The sequence below is a fragment of the Xenopus laevis genome, chromosome 5S (assembly GCF_017654675.1).
Source record: "Xenopus laevis strain J_2021 chromosome 5S, Xenopus_laevis_v10.1, whole genome shotgun sequence".
In the NCBI taxonomy this organism is placed as follows: Eukaryota; Metazoa; Chordata; class Amphibia; order Anura; family Pipidae; genus Xenopus; species Xenopus laevis.
This window is the reverse complement of record NC_054380.1, coordinates 55,971,894-55,987,736: the sequence shown is the minus strand read 5'-3', so window position 1 is coordinate 55,987,736 and position 15,843 is coordinate 55,971,894. Positions and strand designations below refer to the sequence as shown.

At 35.7% G+C, this 15,843-nt stretch overlaps 1 protein-coding gene across 3 annotated transcripts in view; it reads left to right on the top strand.

Moving 5' to 3' along the window:
* Positions 1–15,843, top strand: part of LOC108717423 (heparan sulfate glucosamine 3-O-sulfotransferase 5) — a 200,731-nt gene that overhangs the window by 97,381 nt on the left and 87,507 nt on the right. For all 3 annotated transcript variants that reach the window (XM_041564587.1, XM_041564586.1, XM_041564588.1), the window contains exon 2: positions 5,119–5,275. The gene's annotated coding sequence lies outside the window, so the exon portion shown is untranslated. The remainder of the gene's footprint in view (positions 1–5,118; positions 5,276–15,843) is intronic.

Here is a 15,843-nt window from a genome sequence, read left to right as displayed (position 1 = left end):
AGTCGAATATCGAGGGTTAATTAACCCTCGATATTCGACCTTAAGTAAATTTACTTTTAGTAAGAGGAAGTATTAACTTTGAGTATTAGACCATTTTGCTGTCTATTCTTATTGCCCCCCCCCCCATGCCAACAGTTTGTAAATAAGATGCACTTAAGGGTCAGGGTACCCAGGTAGATTCAGGGAGATTAGTCTTCAGGGTGACTAATCTCCCTGAACTGCTTTCCTGCTGGCTAAAATGTAAATCGCTGGCGGGATGGCACTCGGAACGATTGGTTTTCCAAAGTCGAACTTCAGAAAACAAATCGCTCCGAGTGCCATCATGTCGCGATTTACATTTTAGTCTGCGGAAAGGCAGGGGATTAGTCGCCCTGAAGAAGGGGAGATTTGTTGCCGGGCTACTAATCTCTCTGAATCTGCCTGTGTGCCCTGACCCTAAATGAAAATGATTCAAATTACAAATGACAAATCACACATGGTGGGTGTGAAAGTCATGCTAATGGGTTGATTAGTAATAACTACTGAAAGTATTTTGACGACATCAAAAAGAAGAAGGAACATTGAAGTAAGGGTTTTAGGCTGATACAGCAAATACTCTCAAAACCAACAGCAGAATGCTGGTCTAGATGGTCTGGTATACCACTCCAGTAAAACATTAAAAACTTCAGTTTCTGTATTAAACCTGAAAGCCTGGTAACAGGTATATCCTACCCCCCTTTTGTCCTTTAATTATACTTATTTCATGCAAATATTATTTAATTTGGCACTAAATTCCTAGTACAGCTAAGTAGATATAGGCATTCTTACCCTTTGTACTTATAATTAGCTATCACTAGTTCCCTATGGAGCCAATATTACACCGCTTTTGTGTTTATTTAATGCAAAAGACATGCTGTGTGATGGTTAATTGATTGAAAAGACATCTTTGTTCTATCCCTTATAGATTACTCTAGAGTCCATTAGAATTAGCCCATGATCATTATAGAACTTAGGGGCCCGTTTACTAAAGTGCGGTAAATCTGACTTTAAGTTTCCGCATGTTATCGCAGAGAATATTTTTCCGCCAGAATATTCGCATCGGTAAGTGCGTTAATGAACCAGCTTACGTTAGCGGTAATTTTCTGACGACAAATTACGTTTTTGCGAATATTTATGCTATAAAATAGTCTTGTTTTATGGCGGTTATTATGGCAATTTTTACTGTGACATTTATGGCTAGAAATGCATCTTCAAAACTCATAAACTTTATTGACTGATGATTATACCATCCAAAAACATTACCAGGGTAACACCAATCAAACATGTATGCATAATATAAACACAATAGAATCATATGATCAAGAAATCATACCAGTCAATCTCTTTGCTTCATAGAAATGCACAGTTTAATGTAGCCAATCACAATGAAACCAAAAAAGTGTAGAGGCTGACAAATTCTTCGACTGTGATGCCCGCTGCCAATAATACGCCACTGAACTGAAACTGCTGCTGCTGCAGCAGATAGAAGCAGAAGCATCCTGTCAGCAATAGCTATAGATCTCTCTCCTCTCAGCAGAGAATGATGGGTAAAAAAAAACGTATTATGGTATATTTCCTGCCCCTTGATAATTTTCTGGCGAAAAAAATACTTTTACGCCACTACATAGTTGGCGGTAAAATTTTGTGAATATTCTTGCGTAAGTTTAGTCTTTTGCACATTTGCACACTTTTTCGCTGTTTAGTAATCCAGGCGTTAATGTCTACGTAGCGTTATTTTCAGCAAATGCGATAACTGGCAAAAACATTTATTTGCGCAAGAAAATTCGCAAATTTATATTTACCGCAGGTCAGTGAACTGTCAAAAACATATTTGGCAAGAAATGTCTACCGTGAGTATAAGCCGAGTTTTTCAGCATCCAAAATGTACTGGAAAAAGTCTACCTCGGCTTATACTAGGGTCCCGACCCGAATAGCTGAGATTTCAGTCACTTTTAATCATTCCTATACCAACAGTACACTTGGGGAGAGACTGCAATATCCCACAATGCCCTCTGTTGGTTATATGAAAGAATAACAGTGCGCCCTCTGTTGGTTATATGAAAGAATAACAGTGACTGCAATATCACACAGCACCATCTGTTGGTTATATGAAAGAATAACAGTGACTGCAATATCACACAGCGCCCTCTGTTGGTTGTATGAAAGAATAACAGTGCGCCCTCTGTTGGTTATATGAAAGATTAACAGTGACTGCAATATCACACAGCGCCATCTGTTGGTTGTATGAAAGAATAACAGTGCGCCCTCTGTTGGTTATATGAAAGAATAACAGTGACTGCAATATCACACAGCGCCATCTGTTGGTTGTATGAAAGAATAACAGTGCGCCCTCTGTTGGTTATATGAAAGAATAACAGTGACTGCAATATCACACAGCGCCATCTGTTGGTTGTATGAAAGAATAACAGTGCACCCTCTGTTGGTTATATGAAAGAATAACAGTGACTGAAATATCACACAGCGCCATCTGTTGGTTGTATGAAAGAATAACAGTGCGCCCTCTGTTGGTTATATGAAAGATTAACAGTGACTGCAATATCACACAGCGCCATCTGTTGGTTGTATGAAAGAATAACAGTGCGCCCTCTGTTGGTTATATGAAAGAATAACAGTGACTGCAATATCACACAGCACCCTCTGTTGGTTATATGAAAGAATAACAGTGACTGCAATATCACACAGCGCCATCTGTTGGTTATATGGAAGAATAATAGTGACTGCAATATCACACAGTGCCCTCTGTTGGTTATATGAAAGATTAACAGTGACTGCAATATCACACAGCACCCTCTGTTGGTTATATGAAAGAATAACAGTGACTGCAATATCACACAACGCCCTCTGTTGGTAATACGAAAGATTAACAGTGATAGCAATATCAAACAGCACCCTCTGCACATGGTAGTGGGACAGTGGGACAATGCACACAGTAATCCGTTTGGCAATTCTCTGTCACCATCAACTTTGCAAAGTAGTCCGGTTGATCGCTGGGGGGGGGATCGCTTTGGCAGAATGTGCACTGCTTGGAGGGCTGTAGTTGTGTCTAGGCTTATACTAGAGTCAATAAGTTTTCCCAGTTTTCGTAGGTAAAATTAGGTACCTCGGCTTATACTCGGGTCGGCTTATACTCGAGTATATACGGTATATTTTGTGCGCCTATTTTTACCGCGCTTTAGTAAACGGTCCCTCTGTTGCCACTATCAGGCATATACAATTACAGGTATGGGACCTGTTATGCAGAATGTTTGGGACCTAGGGTTTTCCAGATAAGGTTTATTTCTGTAATTTGGATCTCCATGACGTATGTCTTCTAAGATTTATATTAATTATTAATAGGATTGTTTTGCTGCCAGTAAGTATTTGTTATATCTTAGTTATTGTTTTATTACAGAGAATGATAGATAGATAGATAGATAGATAGATAGATACAGTAGATAGATGATAGATAGATAGATAGATAGATAGATAGATAGATAGATAGATAGATAGACCAAAAAGGAAAACAACTTTTTGCCCCACTTGCTTCGTAGGTGTCTGGTACCCTAACATATACTATATATTAGTGTGGTTAGTAATTATTGGTCAGCCTAAGGATATCTCATTTTGTCATGAGTACCACAAAGTCACTGAAATAATCTGGGCACTATGAACTAACAAATGGAAGTATGAATCTACTCAAGGGGCTTTGTTATCATGATTTTCAGTACTTTGTCCATTTTTTTGTCCACAGACAATGCTAAAAGAAAGCCATGCCAATTTACCAACAGAACAAAGCAGCAGGAAAATGTGTCAGGCATGTGGCAGACCAAGCAAATATTTGGAGAGCAGTATGTTTAAATACATGAAGCTCAATCAATTATTAGGCGCATGTTTTCTTATTTATGATTAGAGTTCAGCAAATTGCAGAATGGGTATATGAACATTATTACATAGGCACAAAAAGTGTAGCATTGTGAACAAGCAGTGTAGCTTTATCATTGCTGGTATAATGCGAGTTGTGATTGTAAAACAATGCATTATTATAATGGGAGGCTGGAGGGAAACACTCCAAGCGTTACTTATGTTATTGAATGCTTTCACTATAAAATGGATATGTTAAATTACTGGAATGTGTGGCTTTGAAGATCACTTAAATTGTTGCATTTAGCATCTGCTCATCTACATTTTGATCATAGTTTTTTTTTATAGCTGATGCTGTTTTAATTTTGATTGGTGCTGTGATAATCTGTATTTGGCTTTTCTGATTGTAAGAACATTATTTCAGTGCAAAACCCAAAGGTGAAACTTGCATGCATAACCAATTTTGGGAACTGTCGTCACTTGACTTGAAAAGCGTGTGTTCCTGAACTAATTCAATTCTGACTTTAAGCATTTGCATCTGTTCTATATAGAGGATACCACAGTTCTGATCCTTTGCTAGGGTTCAGCTGTAATGGCAACATGTTTACATGAATGCAGGTTGCTTTTGTTTCATGGTGTCTTAATTGAAGGGTTATGATGATAGTTATTATATAGGGGCAAGCCTCAACATGCAATGCACATCAACATCAGAACAATTGGCAATGCTGCAAAAATACATATAAAATGGATGACAATGTTTTATTACATGATCCTCGAGTGTAGTTGTATCGATGTACTTTAGATACAAGCATCAGCTAAGATGCAGCAATTTCTAGGAAACGCTATTCAAGAAACAATGTAATATTGTTTTGCAGCAATTTCATGATTTAAATTGTGAGAATAGTCCTGTATTTTTCATAAAATATTTTTGATAATTATTCATTAATTTGTACTTACTGGTAAATAGAATAGTTACCTGAACACAATTCAGTCACTGGAATTAACTCTTTATACTCACTTCTCTGTACCCTAACTCACAGCTATGAAATGCTACATGTGCCTATACATTTGGTGGATCATAATTTGCCACTAAGCTGTTATTCTTGCCTTTACAAATTGTTTTTGAAAACGTATTTAGACATTTGTATTCCTATATTATATGCACAATTTATCTGTTATTTATAGAAGTTAATTGTCATATTCTATTTTGCTACGAATGCACTTTATTTTGTTTTTCAGATTAACAGCAGGAAAATGTGTTTAATATAAAATTGGCTTTAGGATGGCTTTCCATGAAGAAGGTGCTCTGGCTTAAGGCCAAGTGGATCACACTTCTGCTTTCTACTAATTCTACCATGATGTATCCAATGATCTGGTTGTGCAGAAGAACACAAAGGTGAGATTATGTAGCTATATGATATATATATATATATATATCCTGACGACGGCTCCTTGTGAGCCGAAACGCATTGATACACTATGCACCAATAAAAGATTTGCTAATATATGCTTGATGGCGACTGCTGTGAGTGCTTTCATGCACTGATATATATATATGTGTGTATTTTTAGTAAAATTTGTGAATAATTATTCTTTATTCATACTTTATTCATACTTGTCCAATGTTTTGGGCCAGATTTGGGCCTTACATATATCCAAACGTATATAATAATACATGGATATATAGACCAAGAAGTCTTGGGTTCAGGGTTCATCAGTATAATATACCCCATTAAAAAGCCATGCTCCATACATTTCTACATTATTCTTTGTATCTTGTTTCAAGAAATTCCCATAATCTCCAAATTATCAGTCTAACAGTGGAAAGATATTTATTACTTCCCCCCCTGTAAAACAGTGACAACGTTCTTATTTTTTCTGATTACAAAATCAAAGTTAAAAAGATGAATTGATATTAATTTTGCAAATTGCAACAGTCAATGCCAATTAACTGAGTTAGCACAAAATATAGTTGCTTGCTTACTGCTACAAAGAGCTAGGTTCAAAGCAAATATACAGTAGCTGCTTAGGTGGCAGATTGCAGAAAAAATATTTCCACTCATAACTAACAGTTGCCATTTGCATCTGGAGCTGTAAAATGACACACATGAGATTTATACTGTTCAGACCCCTATGATGGCACTAATCTTTGTTCCTCTAAAACTACGTACAAAGATTTGCCACTGACAGCATCAGAAGCAATGTGTCCTGTGGGCCAACAACAAGGGACTTTGTGCCATTTGTAGGTCTGTCTTTTAAATTTTGTATATAGCGTTATAAATCCCAAGGACCTTAGAAATATGTAAGCTCTTTTACTACTAGTTGAATTGCTACAGGAGTATCTTAACAGTGGCTTTACAAGGGTATAAGGCTGTAAATCTCTCGTGTTGGCCTTCATGTTTATTTATAAACATTTGTAAAGTGGATAAAGCACAAACCAGATCATAATCAAACAGAGCATTTGCATATTTATAACAGTATAGTATCCTATAGCCAATTGGAGCACAATGGAAATAATTTCACCCATATTACTGATTTACATGAATGAATGAATGAATGAATGAATGAAAAGTTATATGTTTTGGTTAGACTGTGCTGGTAATTGATTATTCTTAAATGGAGATATGAATATTTAAATTGGTAATCTGCCTCATTGTATGTGCATTGGTATATGGGTATGGTTTTAAACATGATTTCAGACCAAGAAATTTCAGACTTACTTAATAACAGGGATCTAACCCTAAGCAAGTTGTTTGGACGTAATATTTACAGTATTTATCAGTATCAGTACCCTGCTTACCAGCACACTTTAGGTCATCTTACTGTTATTAAACGGGATCTGCTACCCAAAAGAATAATTCCAAATTATTTTGTATTTTGTTTGTCAAGCAAAATAAACTTTATTGACTTATATAAATTATTTAAATCTTGTTTCCTTCAGTCTTGGAATTCATAATCACAAGCAGACAGGTGCCATTTTGTGAACACTGTTATTATTAAGGCAAGCTTTGCACCAGAATGGGGGACCTGATTCCCATGCTCATGCACTGGCTACACAGTTATAGATAGTTTGGAATGCTTTTATAACAGGTATGGATGTTTTAATAAAAATAACGACTTTTATACAGCTTTTCATACTTGCAAAAAATAGTGGGAGCACTTACCAGGTACTAGGATTCACCTGTGCATGTCACAAAACCGAAGATCCCAACGGTTGCTTCCAGAGAAAAAGTGAATTTGTAGGTGCAGCACCAAGGAATCCAGGAAGTAGAAAAATTAAAAATATAAACCTTTATTCAAGCATTTTAAAATGGTAGTAGGAAAAAGCATGCCCCACACTAAACAATGGGCTGTTCACTCAACGCGTTTCATGGCTCTCGCCACTTCCTCAGGAGCTAACAAACACCCCAAACACCAGGTATATATAAGAGAGACATCCAGCCCCTCCCTATAGCAGGCCCCCACCCCTCCCCACAAGGTTTAACCCTTTCAGTGAAAACCATATGTAAACATGCATCTTCAGACAAAGGTTAACCCCCACATTAATACTCGAAACATATACGATAAAACCAAAAACAAAATAACAAACCATCATAAAAAGCAATACATAGTATTCATCTTATCTCTACAGCTTTTCATGTCTGGGTGACAGGTCCCTTTTAAGTTATACAGAGATAACTGTGTACATTTCTACTGTGCACAATCATTGGTTTATCAGTAGTGCATTGCAATCAAATATGAGAAGAAAATACTGATCTACAGCTGTTCGGTGCTAGAAAAAAATGTGTTAACGTTTCCAGCTCAAATTGCAAGAACAATGTACATGGATTTACACAGACCAGGTGCAGTTCTCATTGGAGCATTATCTTGAATTCGTTGGTAGTGATGGGTGAATCTTTCCTGTTTCGTAAAACCCCCAAAAAAACTTGTGAAACGGAGAAACATTTGTGAAACCCATTGAAGTCAATTTTTGACACGACTCTTTTGTCCAAATGCATAATAGTCAATAAATTATTTTGACACGCAACAATTTTTTTTTGTCACAGCGAATTTTGCCACAGTGAATTTTCACAGCAGTTTCGCAAAAAACATTCATGGGCGGCAAAGTGTGGAAATTCGCCACAAATCCATGACTGGCGAATAAATTTGCCCATCAGTAATCATGAAGAGCTGGGGAAATGTTTTGTAGAGCAATATGTTTCTATGGCTCTGATGTTGCTTGACTACAGTTTCCTGAATGATTTAACCCTGCATGAAATGTTTGAGTATGTTGGAACTTGGTATTGAGTATGTTAGTCTAGCAATATTTGTAAAAAGTATGGTTGAGCTGCAGTTATGCAGGACATGTAGCATAATCTTCAGCAGGTTCAGCTTCATTATTTTACTTATGGTATATGTACATTAAATTTCAGGTGCAGTTGAGGTATTTCTAGACAGACATATCTGTAGGGACAGCTAGTCAGCATTTGCTATGTCATAAATATGTCAGTAATTGAAGAAAGACACTGAAACGAAAGCTTAACTTTGAGAATCTCTGTTTCTGCAGCCAAAATGTACCAACCCCTTAAACTTTGCTATAAATCTATGCTATGCAAAGTGTGCTCTATCCATAGTGAAACCAAAAGACTAAGGTATCCTGCACCATGGGCGGATTTTCAATAAGGCTAGGGGAGGCTAAGCCTCCCCAAACCTTGATGGCACATAGAAAAAGTTAAAAAATCTCTTACTGCAAGTAGCTTGTACTTTAAACAGCACGTCGGTGTAAAGCTATTCTCATTTATGCAGGGTCCGGTACTGCTGTAATTAGCTGCATTCTGATTGGATCTTTCTGCTTTCAGCCTCTCCAATCAGGGTGCAGTTCACATTACAGACAGCAAAATCTACCAATCTAGCACTCGGTAGTAGGCGGGGCTAGGGAGATTGCAGGAACTGAAGACTTCGGCAGAGCAATGAAGACCTGTAAGCTTTAACCTGCACTCCTCACTAACTGAATCATTGCTGCAGGTTTTACCCCTTCTCCCAAAGATACTATATATATATATATATATATATATATATATATATATATATATATATATATATATATATATATATATATATATATTTCTTCTACTCCCCAAAATAGAATGAGGCATTTACACTCTGTAGTGGGGGTAAAAGAATACTGAGAAAATGAGAGTAGGATAAAGGGGAACAAAGTGCAGAAAAATGTATAAAAGATAGAAGAAGATAATGTAGTGTGAGGGGGGGGGATAGGAGTAAAGAGTAGCAAAAATGGAAAGATATACTGTAGGAGGGAATGGGAGCAAAAGGGGTTGATGGACCAATAGATAATAATTTTTTTTTGTATAAGGGAAAGTATAGAGATTTGTTGAAAAAAACCAAACATTTATATATGTAAATATTGAAGGAAAAAAAACAGGGTTGTGTTTCTGTGGCAATGTTACAGAATTAGTACCTGCCAAAATGCCTGATGTGTCAGTACCCGCTGAAAGTGTCAATATCCACTACCTTAAAGTCAGACCCAGACTTACAATCTATGGATTCTGGCAAATGCCAGAAGGGCTGCTGTAAGAAGATGCCATAGTCTGTGACTATTTAGTGGGCTGGTATGGGTGATTGGGCCTATTTTGAAACCAAGTTCATGCCTGCTGACATTTACTGTATGTACAGTGCCTGGTGTGCCAGTATTCACTGCTTTTAATTGTATATAACATGCTAGTTTTGTTGTATGCACTGCATCTTACTGCATATAATATGCCTGGGGTTCAGTGCCTTCTGCCTCCACTGTATAAAAGTAACTAAAACACATTTAAAGGGGTAACTCTAAGTTAATTCTAAACAACTTTTCAATTGGACTTCATTTTCTCTTTTGTATATTTATTTAATTACTTGCTGCCTTCTACATATAGTTACATGCTTAAATTGGGTTTAACCCCTCCAAATGAAACTCAGCATCCATAAGAACACACTGATCCCTCCATATACTCACATAAACTATATATATATATATATATATATATATATATATATATATATACCCATACCTATACTAACTATAGATTTTAGTATCACAATAGCCTTGGATATTATGCCTGTCCAAGAAATCATCCAAGCCACTTTGAAAAGCATTAACAGATTATTTCCATCTTTCAAATGGGGTTCACTGAACCCGTCTGATGAACAGATGCTCTGTAAGGCTACAAATTTATTATTATTTCCACCTTTTATTACTCATATTTTTATTCAAATCCTCTCTTATTCATAATCCAGTCTCTTATTCAAATAAGTGCATGGTTGCTATGGTAATTTGGACCCTAGCAACCAGATTGCTGAAATTGCAAACTGGAGAGCTGCTGAATAAAAAACGAAATAACTCAAAAAACCACAAATAATAAAAAATGAAAACCAATGCAAATTGTCTCAGATTATCACTCTGCATCATACTAAAATTTAGTTTAAAGGTGAAACTTGCTAACCTACCTAAGATAACATGCTTCAGTCTTCCATCAAAACCCATGAATTTAAACCAACCAATTTCTACAGCACATTTTCAATTTATAAATTGTAATAAAAAAGCCCCTTCCTTTTAAAATAGGTCACCTAACAAAAAAGATTACCCCCTTTATTATGGATGAGCAGAATTAAGGGGAACATCTGTAAACTTATCCTGAGCATTTTGGGTTGGAAAAGCATTTCCACCTGCTCTTCTGCATGGTTCCCATTGAAATCAGTGGGAGGTGCACAAAGGTAGTTGCGAGGGTTAATTTTTTTAGCAGCATCTAATACTATATCTGACATTAGTATTAAGGGCTCTTACACACAGGGCGTTTTCCCTGCATTGCGATTTCTTCCATTCTAGACGCACTCAATTATTGTGAAGGAGGCTGTACTCACACAGATGCATGTAAGCGCCAAACGCAGGTGGGACACAGCATGTTGCATTTCACCTGCGTTTGGTGTTTACACGCGGCTGAATGGAAGAAAGCGAAACGCAGGGGAGCGCAGCAAAAAACGCCTGTGTGTAAGAGTCCTTAGTCAGCTAGAGAATGGTCAACTTTAGCCTTCCCAAACAAAAAATGCACCATCCGCCTATGTCCTGCACCTAATATTTCCCTGTTGCCATGAACTGCCTACGACAGTCACAGTTCAAATAACTGACTGCTGCTGTTATATATGGGTGTATCTGGGGGAATTTACAGTTTGAGGGACCACAGTAGCAGCACATGATATGGAACTTAAATATTGTTTTTAAGGAATATCAAACTAGCAGTAAGGCAGGCTATGTATAGACTTTGAAATTGATGGATGTGTGTCTTTTTTCAACCTAACTTAATATGCTACTGTGTTATATTATCTATTTGTAAAACAAATATAGAATAAATTTTTCTTTATATGAAATAAAAAGTCTGTATATTTCAGATCAGACCAGTGGGATGAATTCCCACCCATTAGATTTAGCTGTAAGCCATCAAGTTTTGTAACTAAACAAGATATTACTTTTGATTAATTTCAGCAATTAATAGTTTGCCTTGTTTTGTAATTTGATTCTGTATATTTCCCAGCTTGATACATTGTTTTTCTCCAAAACTTAATTCATGCTAAGTGATGTAGAATGATTGCATTTGCTGCTAGATCAATTAAGTTACCAGCTCAGATTTAATATTGTTCCAAAGGGCAGAGTAATGGTATATAATGAATGCAGAGCATATTATCACTAGGGAAAGGGATGCTGAAATATAATATAAAATGCATCATAGTGAGATTTTGATGTATAAAATATAGCATGTTTTCACCTTTGTGGAACCTTTAATCCACAAAGGTGAAAACCTTTGGCTTTTCCAGAATCTTCCATACCTTAATGGGGTTATTTATCAATAACTTTTTTGGATTTGACGGCCAAATACCACAACTTTTTCAGAAACCCAGCGCAAATCAGCATATCTTCGGGACATCTGCCATTGACTTGTACATGAACTTGGCAGGTCGGAGTTGGCAGATCGTGGTTTAATAAATCTATGAAAAAATTGTGGTTTTCTGGTCCAACCAGAAAAAATCTGGCTTTGATAAATAACCCCCTAAGTCTACTAGAAAAACATGTAAACATTAAATAAAACCAATAGGCTGATTTTGCTTCCATTAAAGACTTTTTTGGATCAAGTACAATGTATTTTTATTATTACAGAAAAAAAGGAAATATTTTTTAAGAATGTGGATTATTTGGATAAAATTGAGTCTATGCGAGTGGCCATTCTGTAATTTAGAGCTCGCTGGATAACGGGTTTCCGGATAACAGATTCCATGTCTGTATAATTAATTAATAATGCAGGGTTTGTATTTATTATCTTAGGTGCTGAAATTGTTAAATAAACACAACACATTATATGCACATTTGTCACTTTGTGACCCATTTTTAACATTAAAGACAGGGCTCCCATATGCAATTTCTCCACATAAACAAAAGAAACAAGTCCCATATTATGATCTATGAGACATATTTAACAAGTCAGATATGTCTGTTACCAAACAGAGGCTTATAACATTGCATCAGAACCACAGGGAAAATGTGCTTCAGCAATAGCAGTATTATAAATAAAGAAATGCTCTGTCTTGAATTTTTAAAATAGCTTCCTTTGGGAATTGAGGAGTGGTAGATGGATGCACCTTGTTAACCATAGATGCAATATAAAAATAGACTGTGATTCCTTTCATTACCAAACTTTAAAAGCTAACAATATGTAATAGTGTGTGCCTCTTCTTCAAGTGTTTTGCCAACACATCTGCTGGCATGAAGCCTGTACAGAACATTTTCCAAACTCATTCTTGGAGTTAAAGGTACGTCTTAAACTAATGAGAATTCCTTACTAAATGTAAATTTGGTTGGGGCAATGGTTATCGATAATCAAGCTGTCATGCTTCATTTATCTTTATATTTATGCACATAGCAGATTGCATATAGGACAATATATATGTGTATACATTAATTTTCCTACTCATGAATAATGCGGTAAAATGATAGAACTCAATAGCTTATTATGGCTGGGAAGATGGCTGTCGGGAAGCCTGAAATTTGCAGCAATAGAACATTACTCATGCCTCAGGGAATGCATTATGAGTATGATCTCTGGTTTGGATGGCAGAATTTTCATCTATGAAGTAATGATTGGGTGGAATCTATTTTTATACATATAGTATACAAAGTGTATTGCTTTTTCTTTAGGTATGATCCCTCTTTCCCTTTGACCTGTAGTCACATTCTTTTTGCTTTGTTCCTTTTCCAAAAAAAACAATTAATGCTCCTCTAAGAAATATTACTATAGATTTGCTGATCTGTTTCCTTCTACATTCTGTACTTTTTCCTCTTATGTTACATGTTGCTTGAATTCCTAGTACGAGAATGCCAAGTATAAACACTGTTATGCTGGCAGTTTAGGAAACTTGGCAGAGGTTTGAAAGACAGATTGGACAACCTCTGTAAAACATACTGTCGAAAGCAGTATTTGTTAATTGCTTTCTTTTCACTGGTTCTGACACTTGAAACAATGTAGCAGAAGTCCCTTCTACTCCTCTAGGTCTGACATCTGCTATATTGTTTCAAGAATCAGAATCAGTAATAGAGAGAATATTAACAGCCAGACCGATTCTGCTTTCAGTAGCAATTGCATTTACAAATAACATTTAAATGATTAAACATTTCCAGTAAACGTATATTGTTGTTTCTTCGAAATTACAAATTACTTTTTAATTGAAAATAAATTCAGTATTTGGGTGAAGATCAGACAATAGGCAGCAATAGCAAGGCAATATAATACAGACCAAATGACAAACCTAAGGGGCAGATGTATTAACAATGACATTTTATTCTTCCCCATGATTCAAGATTTTTTGCCCTAAAACTCACAAATTAGAATTAGTTTTTTGGGTTTTTTTGGAGGGTTTTTTTAAGTTGGTAGACGATGAGTATTATGCTGTTGCACTGCATTTGTGGGTTTTTTCACGTTGTTAAGCAGTCAAGTTTTCGAGATTCGCATTATTAATAAATAAGCACATATTTGATTTTGGTGCGTTTTTGGGTGTTCTGCATAATAAAAAATAAATATTTTTCCTTATACATGCACACATTTTACAAATAGATGCAGAAACTGTGCATATAAAAGTGAGATACTTGTGGCTATTGGCATGCTCCAGATTTTTTGGATGGTGTAACAATGCTTGTATTCTAGATAAAAAAGCTTGACTGCTAGAAAAGAAACTGCACTTATATTTGCTCTTTGCATTTGCCCCCTATGAGTAACTGATGTTCTTCTTTTAATCTGTTGCCACATTTGCTGGTTTTGATTTAGAGTGATTTCTTGAAATTATGATTTAAAGATAGATTCATTTATAAATTGACTGGTGTATAGACAAATCAACTTGCTAAATGGTTGTTTATTGGAGCAAAGTTATAGCTATGTTATTAGATTTACCTAATTGCACATATGGAAATCAGTAGGTGATGTTTGTATTGCAGGTGTTTGCATCTGCAGTTTCTGGGATGATAATCTCACTTCTACGTGTTAGTGAATGTGTTCAGTACCATACAGCATGTTTTATACCATCCATTACAACCTATAGTAAACATAGGATATGAATTGTGTTATCATAATGATATTAGTTTTGGGGAGTTATTTAAGTAAATCTCTGATTTTCAGGGGGTTATTTATTAATCTCTGAATTTTTCTAGTCAGACTTTTAAAGGGGAAAATACCATTTTTTCACAGACTTTTTTCCCCCCGGGATTTATTAAAGTCCGATGGTGTTAAAAGTCAGATAAAAAAAGTACTCCAACTGCCGAGAACATGTAAAAGTCAATGGCAGATGTCCCGTTAACAACTGGAAGATGTTCTGAGTAGCGATAGGTTTCAGAAAAATTCATAGCTTTCAGGTGCAAAATTATAAAAAAAAATTGGAATTTCTTATGATTTTATCGTGACTTTTTCCGCACAAGACAATTTTGTGAAAATTTATTGATAAATAGGAGTGAAAAGTCAGTGTGGATTTTGTCAGAGTAATTTTCAGAAAATAGTGCGAATTTTCAGATTTTGATAAATAACCCACTAAATGTTAAATGTAATAACCTTAGGAAAGTTGTGAAATATCATTCATAATGTTTCTGAAATGCTATTTGATATTTCTTTTTCCATCTAGTGTGGAAATGCACTTTTTTTTTCAGATTTTTCAACTTCTTACGAAGAAAGCCTGACAATTTTCATAATTTCTTCCCACTCCAGATCATAATCTGTTAACCCTTGTGGCTTCTTCGAAAAGGCAAATGTTTCATAAAGGCCTGTGTGATCATTACATAAACTGTGCCTGCTTTAGATCCCCAATGGCTTATATTTTAGATGTAATGACCAAGGGGCAGATTTATCAAGGGTCGAAGTGAAAATTTGGATTTCGAAATTCACATTTTTGAGGTTTTTTTTTGTGGAATTTGACTAGGGAATAGTTAAAATTAGATTTTTTAACTATTTTGATTTTTTAATTAATTTGATTTTATCTGATTAAGAATTCAAATTCGACTATTTGCCACCTTAAACCTGCCGAATTGCTGTTTTAGCCTATGTGGGACACCCTGGGATCAATTTGGAGTTGTTTGCAGCCTTCCTGAAAATCAAAATTTCGGAGAAAAAAACTCGAATTCAAATCGAGTTTGCGGGTTGATCCCATTCACCAGATTTTTAAAAATTTAGATTTTTTTTATTTGAATTTTCGAGTTCATGGCAGTTTTTAGAAACTCAATCAGCAAGTAGACAGCACCACACATGAAGTATTTTCTTTAAAAGGCCTTTATTGAAAAGCATCCAAAATAAGTATGCACGCACTCCTGCAGCCATGGCATTAGAGGTTAAAACTTGTAACTTTTATTCCTTCATGTTAAAAAGTATGCGTCCTAACGCGTTTCGTATCAAACGATACTTAATC